Source organism: Cupressus sempervirens, chromosome 5, assembly GCF_028749045.1.
Source record: "Cupressus sempervirens isolate cs-2001-9-10 chromosome 5, ASM2874904v1, whole genome shotgun sequence".
In the NCBI taxonomy this organism is placed as follows: domain Eukaryota; kingdom Viridiplantae; phylum Streptophyta; class Pinopsida; order Cupressales; family Cupressaceae; genus Cupressus; species Cupressus sempervirens.
This window is the reverse complement of record NC_143122.1, coordinates 326,569,360-326,583,748: the sequence shown is the minus strand read 5'-3', so window position 1 is coordinate 326,583,748 and position 14,389 is coordinate 326,569,360.

Sequence of the window (14,389 nt, the reverse complement as noted above, 5' to 3'; positions counted from 1 at the left end):
CTAACATTGCTCATATACACTAGCTTCACCTACTATAACTCACCTAGGATTTTCTTAGCCTCTTAGGGTATTTCTCCTATACCCTATTCCAAGGGGATCTTCCTACTATTTCCCTACTACATTGATCCTCACGAATCAACTCAAGGCACTACTCCACCCTTGATACTAACCTAAAAATCCCCAACTAACTATGAGAGTTTTTTCTTGGATATGATGACTTCTATGGCTTAATTTTTTCATAATACAATATTTTTTAGAGTCATTAGATGATTTGGAGTAATGGGTTTCTAATCGATTAGTTGATTGCATAACTAGGAGGGCTACTAGGACTAGTAGCCAATTAGGCCTTCAAAACTGATTTTTGGCTTATATCTCCTAAAAAATATTAAGGAAATATTAGAAAATTTTATGATTAGGATATCCTTTTGGATCCCTTTATATATATATATTTAGGTCTCCAAACCTAGGTCATCCGTACAAGTGATTCCCAAAAATATGCCTATTTGCAAGGGTTTCTAGATTGTATGGAAAATAGTCAAGAGGATTTGATTTTTAATCATTCAAAAAAATTTGAATACCTCCTCCTTTAGATCAATGAACCTTCATTCATTCATCTACATTGTCAAATTCCTAGTTTGCATCAAACAATCCATCCACCATCCCTTCTCAATGTTGATTTGCTGCTCACAAGGCATAGCCGGGTGCTTCAACTCACCTAGGGCTTCTTGGTAAAAATAGAAAACCTGTCCAAAAAAAGACCAAAATGAATATTTAAATTTATTATACACTCTATTACTTGATTCCATAAGATCATCATGGTTTTACCATTGGAATTAAAGATATAGAGGATTCTTGACTAGTTACTTTCCAGAGGCTAGCAAACTGGGAGGGCTACTAGGACTAGTAGCCAATTAGGCCTCCAAAACTGATTTCTGGCTTATATCTCCTCAAAAATATTAAGGAAATATCATAAAATGTTATGATTAGGATATCATTTTGGCTCCCTTTATATATATTTTAGGTCTCCAACCCCAGGTCATCCATACAAGTGATTCCCAAAAATATGCCTATTTGCAAGGGTTTCTAGATTGTATGGACAATAGTCAAGAGGGTTTGATTTTTAATCATTCAAAAAAATTTGAATGCCTCCTCCTTTAGATCAATGAACCTTCATTCATTCACCTACATCATCAAATTCCTAGTTTGCATCAAATAATCCATCCGCCATCCCTTCTCAATGCTGATTTGTTGCTCAGAAGGCATAGCTGGGTGCTTCAACTCGCCTAGGGCCTCCTAGTAAAAATAGAAAACCTATGAAAAACAAGACCAAAATGAATATTTAAATTTATTATACACTCTATTACTTGATTCCATAAGATCATCATGGTTTTACCATTGGAATTCAAGATATAGAGGATTCTTGACTAGTTACTTTGCATAGGCTAGCAAACTGGCGCAAGGTCAAAAAGATTTTCTACACTAGTAATGAAACTAATAAATACAAATTATTCTATCTACCAAAGAAAATAAAATTAAAATCCTAATAAATCATGCAAAAATAGTAGCCCATTCAATCCATTAAAGATGTGGATGAAGGGTGAAATCAACACTGTCACAAGAAATCCTTAAGTTTTCTATTCACTTAAATATCATAAACCATACAATACACACAAAAATCCTTGGACTAGATATGCTTTTAACTTTTATATTCTTCCTCCACATGTGTGGGTAGTTTTGCAGTTTCCAACTGATTATTTGAGGATTTTTCTCATTGAAGTCAAGTTTGCAACTTCGCAAAATTCCAAAATATTGCATCTAATGGTCTTATGACCTCAAAATTTATTTATTCCACTTATTATCATCCAATAAAAACTTCTAACATGCCTTACCATGTTTTCCACCCACTTGTTGCCCTGGTCAACATTTGACCATACTAGGCTCATACAAGCTGTTGGACTCAAAATTGCCTTCCCAATTTTGAGTACCATTGAAAAATATAGCCCCATAAATGCTTTTGATGAGATTGTACCTGGTTGTACCTTTGAGGCCTAAGAGGTTTTAAATTTTTCTAGCACCTTCCCTTTAGTGCACCTATGTGTTTCATGATGATAAATGGAGATTCCGAGCCATTTCTGTGAAGTCTCGTTTTGAGCTAGTTCCAAATCTGCATTTTCACCAAAGTGTCAACCAACGACAGGAGGTTGTGTTTGCATTTGAATATCTCAAACCCATAAATTTTTCATGAATTACCACTTTGAGAATGTCTAGTGTCCATACCTAAGAGCCTATGTTTCAGATTTTGAGTCATTTTGAGTCTATTTGACTAGGTTTTGAATCCCTCAAAGTTGGTAGTTTACTATTTTCATGCTAATGCACATTGCACACAATTCTGAGAAGCCCTGTTTGACAAGTTATAATTTTGACCCAGTTAACTAAAATGTTAAAATTCCTATTGCATTACATTGTAGACGTTAGAGACTTGTTATGTTTCAAGTTTCAGCTTATGACGAATCCATTTGATCAGTTTTCAAATGCGATTCCAAATGCAATTTCTAAGTTTTACTAGTGTTAGCATTTATAGACTTGTTGGGACCCTTGTTCATGATGTCATAACTCCTAATCTATGATAGGTGAGATCAAATGGATTGTATCACTATGTTGTCCTCTAAAAATACTCCAAGCGTGTTAATTTGCAAGCCATGACAAATCTGTATGCACACTTTTCCAGGTCAATTCCATTTACAAAAAATGTTTTTTGTCAGTATTTCGAGTTTTCAAAATCCAAGTAGCTCACTTTGACTACTCGCCATTTGCATCTTGTTATTCATCATGAGCACAAATCAAAAATCTATACTCTCCTCATGACAAAGAACTAATGCCCCAAGTTTTGTTTTCCCAAGTGTCCATTTACCTAGTTTTCAAAGCCAAATCCAAATCCAATTTAGTGTTTTCTGACATGTTTTCTTGCAAGTGATTCTGAGAAGGCAACTTTGACAGCAGATATCTTTTGACCTCGAATTCATCATGAGAGGAGATTCGACAGGGTGTAAGTATGCAGAATAGAGATTTAGTGGGTCAAATTTCAGAGCCTGGTCAGAGGTTTGGATTAGTTTTTAAGGTTAGTCAAGAGACCTCCTGACACCAAATGTGACTAGTTGTAGAAAGTCATAAAATGAGTTTAAATTGGCAGTTCAGTGATTGAGTTTGATTTCAATCAATGTGATGGGATCAATAGGTCAATTTGAAGGTTCAGTTATTCAGAAACAAAACTTTTTTAGCCAGACCTGCTTTGGGGCCTGATCAAACTCATCAAATTGACAAGAGAATGTAACAGTGAGATAAAACAAGGAAGTGGACATTACTTTAAAGTCTTGAATAGGATTAGCCACATTCATAAATGATTAGTTCAGAATGACTTGGCAGATATGTACATTCTTCTTTATTTTCTTTGTGTTGAAGCCTTGAAGCAATTAGGGATGGTGTTACAAATTGATTCAAAAGCCATTTGAGGAGGGAATAAATTCATTCAAGAATCAACAAAGTATTCATAAAAATTGAGAAAATCCACACAAAATTTCAACGAATCTAAACCAATCTAGATATCAACTAGATGCAGATGGATCTATTGTCAATGCTTTATGATAAAAGATAATTTAGATTGACTATTTTTACATACCAAGCATATTTGTTGTTGTGAAATCAATAGTCTTAATACATCTTAGTTTGTGTTAGTCAAATGGCCTATGAATATCTTTGGTATTTTGAGATCAGTGCCCCAAATCAAGAATCTCAGAATGATTGTATTATCTTAGGGTAATCCTTTGAGTGAGGATTTTATCTGACACAAGAAGCACATCAAAAATTAGAGGAATGGGTCTTTAGACATGGCAAGTGGCAGTCAATTACAGGTGAGTTTAAAACATAGCTAGCTAAAAAGGCATGCATGTTAAATAGTACTCATAGTCTAGAAAAAGAAATGCCAAATCAATGAGAAATCCACAGCTAACCAGTCCAGTACAACCGACAACTAAAGAGGAGAATGCCATTAAATCCTAAACAAAGACTCACGATTAAAGCCGTTCAATCTTACAATGTTCTAATATAGAGGGAGTCCCACACTGGCTAGATCCATGCATATTAAAATAGAGAAATCATGCATGATGTCCACACCAATTAAAAGGCAGAACTAGCATATCAAAGGAGCTCCCATGCTGAGACAATAAGAAGCCACAACAACAAACCAAATAGTAGAGGTGTAGGGGATTGATTGAATTAGAAGACCAATGTATTATATAGTCCACTCTCTAGTCAAATGGAGCTCATACGCATTGTCTAAGGAAAAAGAGTTTCCAGCGGTAGAGACCAATAGGAGACCCATGGAAAGCCAGAAGTCCATGCATGTTTAAGGAGGAGCGACACGTTAAACATAGACTCACGTGGGAGAGACTCCAACCCGCATTTTGCAAAGAGTACCCATGTTTAAAGAATTTGTAATAGGTAAAAGAGCTCAAGGTAGCGGCTAAGACCATAGTCCATGGCTTGAAGAAAAGCTGGCTAGGAGAGCAAGCCATGAGCAATGAAAAATAGAGAGTCTCATGGCATGAAGGCTCAACATGAATGAAGGAAAAGCTCACACAACAAACACAATGGCCACCAATTAAAGTGCAATTTTGGAAACCACTACGAAGATCTTCAATGGCGTCATCTAAACTGCTATTTTGAGAAGTTGGGTATAGAGCTTGCTTTGCAAAAACAACCGAAGGTAGAGATGGAGGCAGTAATACATCAACTGGTGACTTTGGTGCAGAATACATCCAAATTGTATCAGGAATTACATGCCTTGGATAGATTTGAATAGAACTATTGACACAAGCTACAAAAGGATGAGTCTTTAAATTCATCTCAAACATGGGAGAAGCCCCATGTGAATGAGCATTAGTCACACGCAAAGGAGTTCCCTCAGTGTTAGAAAAGGAAATCTTGCGTAGAAGGCAAAAGCCAATGCATTGATAAAGGGATGTTTCAAGCAATAGTTAATGCCATGAGCAAAGCCATAGAGTCTCAAAGGAAACCTAGAGGACACAGCGCAGTCAGTAAGAATGAAGCTAGCCAGCTAAGACAAAGCCACAACCAAATGATGTTCTATGCAATGCAAGGAAGCCACCAAATGTAAAAGCGAGAAACTTAGCATTGAGCAAGCTGAGCCAAAAAGAAGACCAAGAATGGCGTTAGAGCACGTCAGATGAGCTTCATGTCCAGATGAAAAATGCCATTGAAGAAGGCTGCATGTGAAAGGGTAAATGATAGGAGCTTTGTCCCACATGCATCACAATGTTGTTCTTTTAAGTTTTTAAATATAACTTTACATAGGATAGAGTTGTTTTCAAAGGGCATTCTTTTTCAAAGGCATCCTATGCATGTGTGCACCTGACCCAGATGTGCTAGCTAGCAGGTAGTGTAAGCATAATTTTGAATAAAACAATCGGCGCAATGATATGGCGATGAAGGCCAAGATTTTGACACGTGTCTGCATCTAATGGTGAGTGCATGCCTACAAAAAGAAAGTGCTCAGAGGTTAAATAATGCAGGATTGCAGAAATATGACAAGTGGCATCAGGTCCTAGGTGAAGTGAGGTGGCATCAGAACTGACCAAATGACTAGATGTTGACACGTGTCATGATCCGATGGTTGGTGCAAGCCCGCTTGTCAGAGTTGCTTAAAAGATAAATATTGTAGGCAAGTGGGAGTGCGACATGTGGCATGGGCCCAAAATAATTGGTGACATGGCAGATGATGTAGATCAAGCAGGCCAATCACAGAGCACCACATGGCATTTAGTCAAAGGGAGGTTTGACCCCAGATTCCAAGGGAAGAGAAATTTTCTAAAGTCATGAAAATTCTATTATTTTAATTTCCTTTTTTAATGGGTGCACATTGTATTTTAAATTCAAAAGGTCATTTTCCTAAAGTTAAGACATTAGAGCATTTTAAATTTTTGAAAATTTAAAATCAAAGTTGCAGACAAGCCTGAACTTTATACCAAAGGGTGATTTTCAAACTGAGATTTAAGGGGTTTTCGATAAGCTAAATATGCGATGTTATATATCACTGGAATTGAGAGAATCTAAACTTTCTAATTTTGAGGTCAATTTTTGCACAGAACATAACTAGTTCAAGCTACATGAGGTTTTCTATCAGGTTTCCAATTTGCAATTGTATTCAGGTATCAAAGTTCAGAACTAATTTCTGACATGGTAATGACCTGAATGTGGTCAAAAGGCAGTGAAAATGCAATTAAGGTCAAATATGAACACATTCACTCAGTAAAACCTCAAATTTTTTCAAGGTAGAGTCTAATCCGAGAATTCTTTCTTTCCTATATCATTCTTTCTCTCCTTCATTGTAAGGGTTGGCAATTTTCTCTAGGTAATACCAGTAGGGTTCCAGTGTTCTATTGTGAAACCATGGATGTGATTAGTTTTGCTTCCTATATATTGAGCTGAGCTCTAGCAGTGAAGGCCACACAACTGCACCTGTGCAGATTTGCATTTCATTTTCATGTATTGTTCTTGAGATTTGATAATGGATGCTAGATTATGTGATAGATCTTGAGCTTCATTTAGTTTTGCCAGTCTAATGTATTTAGTCTTTCCATGGATGAATATAAAAGAGGATTTACATGAATTATCTGAGCTCTCTTATTCTGTCTCCTAATTCTTCATATGTCATTAACTTTGTGATTAAATGGATAAGGTTCATTTGATTTAAGGTAACTTGGATGAGTTGTATATCAAATCTATTGTTGCTTTTGACTCAAGGAGTTAAGTAAATGCTTCACTATTCTGATAGGGTTTCTTGGTGTATGAAGGGGATATTGCATAAGAATGGGATTTAGGGATTTCAGTTGATAAATTTGATTGTAATGCAAACAAGTTAGGTCATCCTGCTGGTAATGACTCTATGTTTCAATGGATAAGGCACTGATCACTAAATCAGATGCAAACTGCTATGAATGTTATTTGCACAAAATCTTTCAATCAAATATATTCAATTTTTCATGTCTTCTAGTGGGCTGAAAAGAACCAACCCTCACTCAGCTTATGAATTTCGTAGATTTTCATTTAGCTACTATAGATCTGTGTTATTGCATGAGTTATTAGGAGATATAAGGGGTTTTCATCTCCAGTAAATAGATTCAAGGATATGTTTTGCATTGGTATGATATCGATTGAATCTGAGGTCTACCGGCCTAGGTCTTGTAGAGCTTGAAGTAGAAGAAGGGTCATGCCTTATAGTTGGCATGGTGTTTGAAAAGATATGTCAAAAATGGGAGTTAGCTTCCCCTAGATATGTTTTGTTCTCATCAGGGTAATTGAAAACCCTCCACCATTTTCAAACACCAAAAAAATGGTGACTCTGTTGGGGACATAAGAAAAGAACAAGAATCTTTGTAGAAAAAAATTGCTACAGCAGTAAGGTGTAGTGTTTTTCATCTCTTTGCTGAATATTCATGCACCCCAGTAAGTTTTATCCATTTGTAATAGTAACTTCAAGGGTGAATCCAAATTGTGTTGTTATTAAGTTTTATTTCCAGTCAATTCATCTAGTTGTTGTTTGTAAAGTACTGTTGCAATTTCAAAGTCAAAAGTGATCAAAAGTTTATCTCTCTTCAAAGTGTTGGATGATTTTCAAGTCTCATAAGTTGAAAGGTGTAGTTTAGATATGTTATGTTGTAAATCATATGTTTTAAATCTTTCTCACAATTGTGAGTGGTGACTCTCTATAAAGGATCTCTGAACCAGTGTAGATCAATTATATATGATTGTTTTCAAGAGTTTACAGTTGAACTAGGTAGACCTGAAAGTTGTGTTGAATTTTAAGCAAGAAGAGAGATCTATATAGGTTTCTGACCAATATGTTTCAAAGTGTTCTTTGATTTTCTGTTATAAGAGTTTTTTAATGTAAAAATGAATCACATCAATGGTTTCATTTAGTTCTCCTCAAGGAGATGGTGACTCTATAAGGATATGATCGGTGGTGTGAGAAATTGAGCTCAACACTAGGCCAATCAGCAGATCAGTGTTTTCATGTAGCAACACTAAAGGTATTCTCATTTTCATGTATTTTTATTTTCATGAAAATTGATTGTGAAAAGTGTTCTCCATCAAGTGAATTTTAGCACTAAGAGGAGGAGAATAGTTTAAAAGGTTCATACACTTCATTGGATTGAGTTTCAGTTTGTTGTGTTTAAATTGTGAAGTGTATTTAAAGAGGTTTATTTGGTAGAGGGTTGTATAGATCTACTACAAATTACAAATCAGAATTAGTGTGAATGATTTCGTATCTTTGAAGAATGTCAAGTTTCATTTCATCAAGTATGCAGCCGGTCAATAAAGTTTCTAGATCTATTTCTACCAAGAGATATATGCCATTAAATTTTGATGGCATTCATGGTTTCTCGAATGTCATTCCTAATGATGTTCAAAATAAATTGCCTAAGTTTAGTGGGAACCATCTTGTTTTAGCTAGTCATCATATTGAGTTGTTCAGTGATTTGATGGGTGACTATGAGATTGCTCATGAGGATGTGCACATGAAGCTATTTTTTGAAACCTTGAAAGGAGATGCTAGAGACTAGTTTTCTTTTTTACCAGCACAATCTATTTCATCTTGGAGTGAGTTGCATTTCGCCTTCATGGAGCAATTTGGAGAATGGGTAAGCATGTCTGATTCTTATGATAAGTTTTTCAGGATTCACATTGAGGATGGTGAACTTGTGCCTCAATTCAATATCAGATTTGCAAGATTTTTGAATGTTATCCTTGAGAGTTACAGACCCGGTGATCAAATGTGTTTAGTTGTTTACTTTGGTGCATTTGACAAGAAAATGAACTATCTACTAAGGGATAAAGAACCACAAACATTATACTAGGCTTTTATGACCGCTAGAGATATTGAAAATAATTTGAAGTATGGATTGATGAGAGGTCATTTTTCTATGAATGATTGCCGATATAATGTGTTTGAAAGAAAGGATGAGTGTGGTGTGGATGTTTCAGTTTCAAATTAGAATGTCAACACCCCTACTATAGGTTTTAATCAAATTGAGAATTTAAATCAGAATATGTGTATGAGGAAGGTTAGTCTGGTTGTAAATGAAGACATGCATGTTTTTGATGCTACAACATTTGAGGTTGCAGCACCTATATCTCAATCTTGTACAAGTGAGAAGGCTGAAAGTTATCTCTCTAATCATGAACCTGATGTTGCTGACCCGACATGCCATGAAGAGATAACACAAAATGACGAGGGTGAGTCATATTCATTTTAGTCAGGGTCAGAAGAACTAAGCTCACATGTTGATAATGTCTCAGCAGTAGGTAATAAGATAGATTCAGTTGATTAGCAAGATATGCAAGAAATGAACTATCTCATTAAGAGATTACATTATGTTGAGGATGTTTTAAAGGTTGAAGTGGAAAGATATGTATCTCAATATAGGTACGAAGCAACTAAAAGTTATCTTCCAAGTGATAAAGGTAAAGTTGCTGATCTGACATATTGTGAAGAAGCTTCATGTGAAGATAATGATGAGAGTTGTTGCTTGAGTCAAGAAGAGGACATTGTTAGCATATGTTCATCTTCACATGAATCTAATGCTGATTGGGAAGAAGAAAGCAATGATGATAGTGAACATTCATCCGAAGGTGAAGGCATGAATTATTTTTTTGAATTTGGAAAGGAAAGTGCATCTCAGTTTTTGCAATATACAAGTCAGTTAGTCAGTGAAAAATTTGAAGGTGATTTGTCTGCAAAGTATGAAAATAAAGAGATGGTAAAGTCAATTGATGCTAATGAATTTGAATATGAAGATTTCAGTGAAGAGTTGTCAAGTGTTCTTACATTAGACAGTAAATATTTAGCATGTAGTGAGGTGTTTAGGAATGATTCAAGGTCTGTTCATAATGGTTACCCTAAACAAGATGACAAAGAGAGTGTAATTATGGACATTATATGTTTGGTTGAAGAAATAGCAAGTGAGTCTTCATATAATTCTAACTTTTCTTCATACACTGAAAGTTTCCATGAGGATGAAATGGGTAGCGAATTTAAAGTATATACTAATGCTTTATATGATGAGGCTTGTGATGATGAGCAACCCATCTTTTTTCCAAATGTTCAAAGAGGATCCCTGCATGGAGTTATCAACCCTTTGTTTGAAGAAGAGGTGGAGGTTTCAGATTTAGTAGGGTTAGATGCAAATGGTGAACACTATCATACTACTGTGATAAATTAGAATATTTCTCTTCCACTTGTGACATTGAATCTTCTAATGATGTTGCATTTTGTGAGTTTGAAGATGAAGTGTTCGATGGAGTTGTCTTTGAAGAGAAACCGACACTTCATAGTAAGTTTTATGATGATTCAAATGAGGTAAAAACTAATCAGCATTTCAATTATGAAGATACACTAGGTGGTTGTGAAATGATGTTAGATTTTGATGATGATGTTATGTGTGCATATGAATTTGACTACTCATTTGAAATTCAGTTGGCAACATTTGAGGAAATACAAAGTCAAGGTATGAGTGACATATATAATTCATTTCATGAAGTTGAGTATAAGGCTTTTGTATTTCTGTTAGATGATGTTCATGAGTTAGGTTTATTTTGATGTTGAGATTCATGAGCATGCTGATGTTTTTTTTCATAGTGAGCAAGAGGTTAAAGTTATGCCAAGTTTTTACATGCACTATGAAAGTAACGATGATGATTTTGTTTTGCCAAGTGATTTGTTATATGATGATAATATGATTGGTTAAACTGATAGGAGAAGTAATTTTAGTTTACCTCATGAAAGTTCAAATGAGAATCATGTTTATGACAGAGGTTTTTAATTTTATTGAAGTTCAGCGGCCCGGGGTCATCATGTGTACATAGTAGTTGAGTAGTTTTCTTGCTTTCAATAAAGCTATTCGAGAGAAGTTTTGAAGTTGTTGTAAGTGGTCTACTTCTTCTGGAGGTCTGAATCCTTGTCATGCCCACAAGGGACATGCACCCCCAAACAGAGCCACTGTTGGGACTCAAAATTGCCTTCCCAATTTTGAATACCATTGAAAAATACAGCCCCATAAATGCTTTTGATGAGATTGTACCTGGTTGTACCTTTGAGGCCTAAGAGGTGTTCAATGTTTCTAGCACCTTCCCTTTAGTCCACCTATGTGTTTCATGATAAATGGAGATTCTAAGCCATTTTTGTGAAGTCTCATTTTGAGCTAGTTCCAAATCTGCATTTTCACACAAGTGTCAAGCAGCGACAGGAGGTTGTGTTTGCATTTGAATATCTCACCCCTAGAAATGTTTCATGAATTACTGCTTTGAGAATATCTAGTGTTCATACCTAAGAGCCTATGTTTCAGATTTTGAGTTTTTTGGAGTCCGTTTGACTAGGTTTTGAATCCCTCAAAGTTGTTAGTTTACTGTTTTCATGCTGATGCACATTGCACACAATTCTGAGAAGCCCTATTTGAGAATTTATAATTTTGACCCAGTTAACCAAAATGTTAAAATTCCTATTGCATTGCATTGTAGATGTTAGAGACTTTTTATGTTTCAAGTTTTAGCTTATGAAAAATCTGTTTGATCAGTTTTCAAACACGATTCCAAATGCAATTTCTAAGTTTTACTAGTGTTAGCATTTACAGATTTGTTGGGACCCCTATTCATGATGTCATAAATCCTAATCTATGATAGGTGAGACCAAATGGATTGTACCACTGTGTTTTCCTTTGAAAATACTTCAAGTGTGTCAATTTGCAAGTCATGACAAATCTGTATGCACACTTTTCTAGGTCAATTCCATTTACAAAAATTGTTTTTTGTCAGTATTTCCAGTTTGCAAAATCCAAGTAGCTCACTTTGACCGCTCACCATTTGCATCCTATTATTTTTCATGAGCCCAAATCACAAATCTATACTCTCCTTATGACAGAGAACCAACGCCCCAAGTTTCATTTTCCCAAGTGTCTATTTACCCAATTTTCAAAGCCAAATTCGAACCCAATTTAGTGTTTTCTGACATGTTTTCTTGCAGGTGATTCTGAGAAGGAAACTTTGATAGTGAATATCTTTTGACCTCGAATTCATCATGAGAGGAGATTTGACAAGATGCAAGTATGCAGAATAGAGATTCAGTGGGTTAGATTTCAGAGCTTGGTTAGAGGTTTAGATTAGTTTTTAAGGTCAGTCAAGAGACCTCTTGACACCAAATGTGACTAGTTGTAGAAAGAGATAAAATTAGTTTAAATTGGCAGTTTCAATGATCGAGTTTGATTTCAGTTAGTGTGATGGGATCAATAGGTCAATTTGAAGGTTCAATTATTTGGAAACAATTTTTTTTTAGTTAGACCCGCTTTGGGGCCTGACTAGCCTCATCAAATTGATAGGAGAATATAACAGTGAGATAAAATGGGGAAGTGGACATTACTTTAAAGTCTTGAATAGGATTAGCCACATTCATAAATGATCAGTTCAGAATGACTTGGCAGATATGTACAGTCTTCTTTGTTTTCTTCATGTTGAAGCCATGAAGCAATTAGCAATGGTGTTACAAATTGATTCAAAAGCCATTTGAGGAGGGAAGAAATTCATTCAAGCATCAACAAAGTATTCATAACAATTGAGAAAATCTAGATGAAATTTCAACGAATCCAAACCAATCTGGATATCAACTAGATGCAGATGGATCTATTGTCAATGCTTTATGATAAAAGATAATTTAGATTGACTATTTTTACATACCAAGCATATTTGATGTTGTGAAATCAATAGTCCTGATACATTTTTCTTTTTGTTAGTAAAATGGCCTATGAGTATCTTTGGTATTTTGAGATCAGTGCCCCAAATCAAGAATCTCAGAATGATTGTATTATCTTAGGGTAATCCTTTGAGTGAGGATTTTATCCGACACAAGAAGAACATCAAAAATTAGAGGAATGGGTCTTTGGAAATGGCAAGTGACAATCAATTGGAGGTGAGTTTAAAACATAATCGGCTAACAAGGCATGCATGTTAAATAGTACTCATAGTCTAGAAAAAGAAATGCCAAATCAATGAGAAATCCACAGCTAACCAGTCCAGAACAACTGATAGCTAAAGAAGAGGATGCCATTAAGTCCTAAACAAAGACTCATGATTAAAGTTGTTCCATCTTACAATGTTCTAACATAGAGGGAGTCCCATGCTGGCTAGATCCACACATATCAAAATAGAGCAATCATGCATGATGTCCACCCAATTAAAAGGCAAAACCAACATATCAAAGGAGCTCCCATGCTGAGACAATAAGAAGCGACAAAAAAAACCAAATAGAAAAGGTGCAAGGGATTGATTGAATTAGAAAACCAACGTATTATATAGTCCACTCTCTATTCAAATGGAGCTCACATGCACTATCTAAGGAAAAGGAGTTTCCAGTGGCAGAGACCAATAGGAGACCCATGGAAAGCCAGAAGTCCATGCATGTTTAAGGAGGAGCAACATGTTAAACATAGACTCACATAGGAGAGATTCCAACCCGCATTTTGCAAAGAGCACCCATGTTTAAAGAAGCCGCAACAGGTAAAAGAACTCAAGGTAGCAGCTAAGACCACAGTTTATAGCTTGAAGAAAAGTGGGCTAGGAGAGCAAGCTGTGAGTAATGAAAAATATAGATATGATAATGGATGCTAGATTATGTGATAGATCTTGAGATTCATTTAGTTTTACCAGTCTAATGTATTCAGTCTTTCCATGGATGAATATAAAAGGGGATTTACATGAATTATCTGAGTTCTCTTATTCTGTCACCTAATTCTTCATATATCATTAACTTTGTGATTAAGTGGATAAGGTTCATTTGATTTAAGACAACTTGGATGAGTTGTATATCAAATCTATTGTTGCTTTTGACTCAAGGATTTAAGTAAATGCTTCACCATTCTGATAGGGTTTCTGGGTGTATGAAGGGGATATTGCATAAGAATGGGATTTGGGGATTTCAGTTGATAAACTTGATTGTAATGCAAATAAGTTAGGTCATCCTACTGGTAATGACTTTATGTTTCAATGGATAAGGCACTAATCGCTAAATCAGATGCAAACTGATATGAATATTATGTGCACAAAATCTTTCAATCAAATATATTCAATTTTTCATGTCTTCTAGTGGGCTGAAAAGAACCAACCCTCACTCAGCTTATGAATTTCATAGATTTGCATTTAGCTACTGTAGATCAATTTTATTGCATGAGTTATTAGGATATATAAGGGGTTTTCATCTGCAGTAAATAGATTCAGGGATATGTTTTGCACTAGTACAATATTGATTGAATCTGAGGTCTACTCGCCT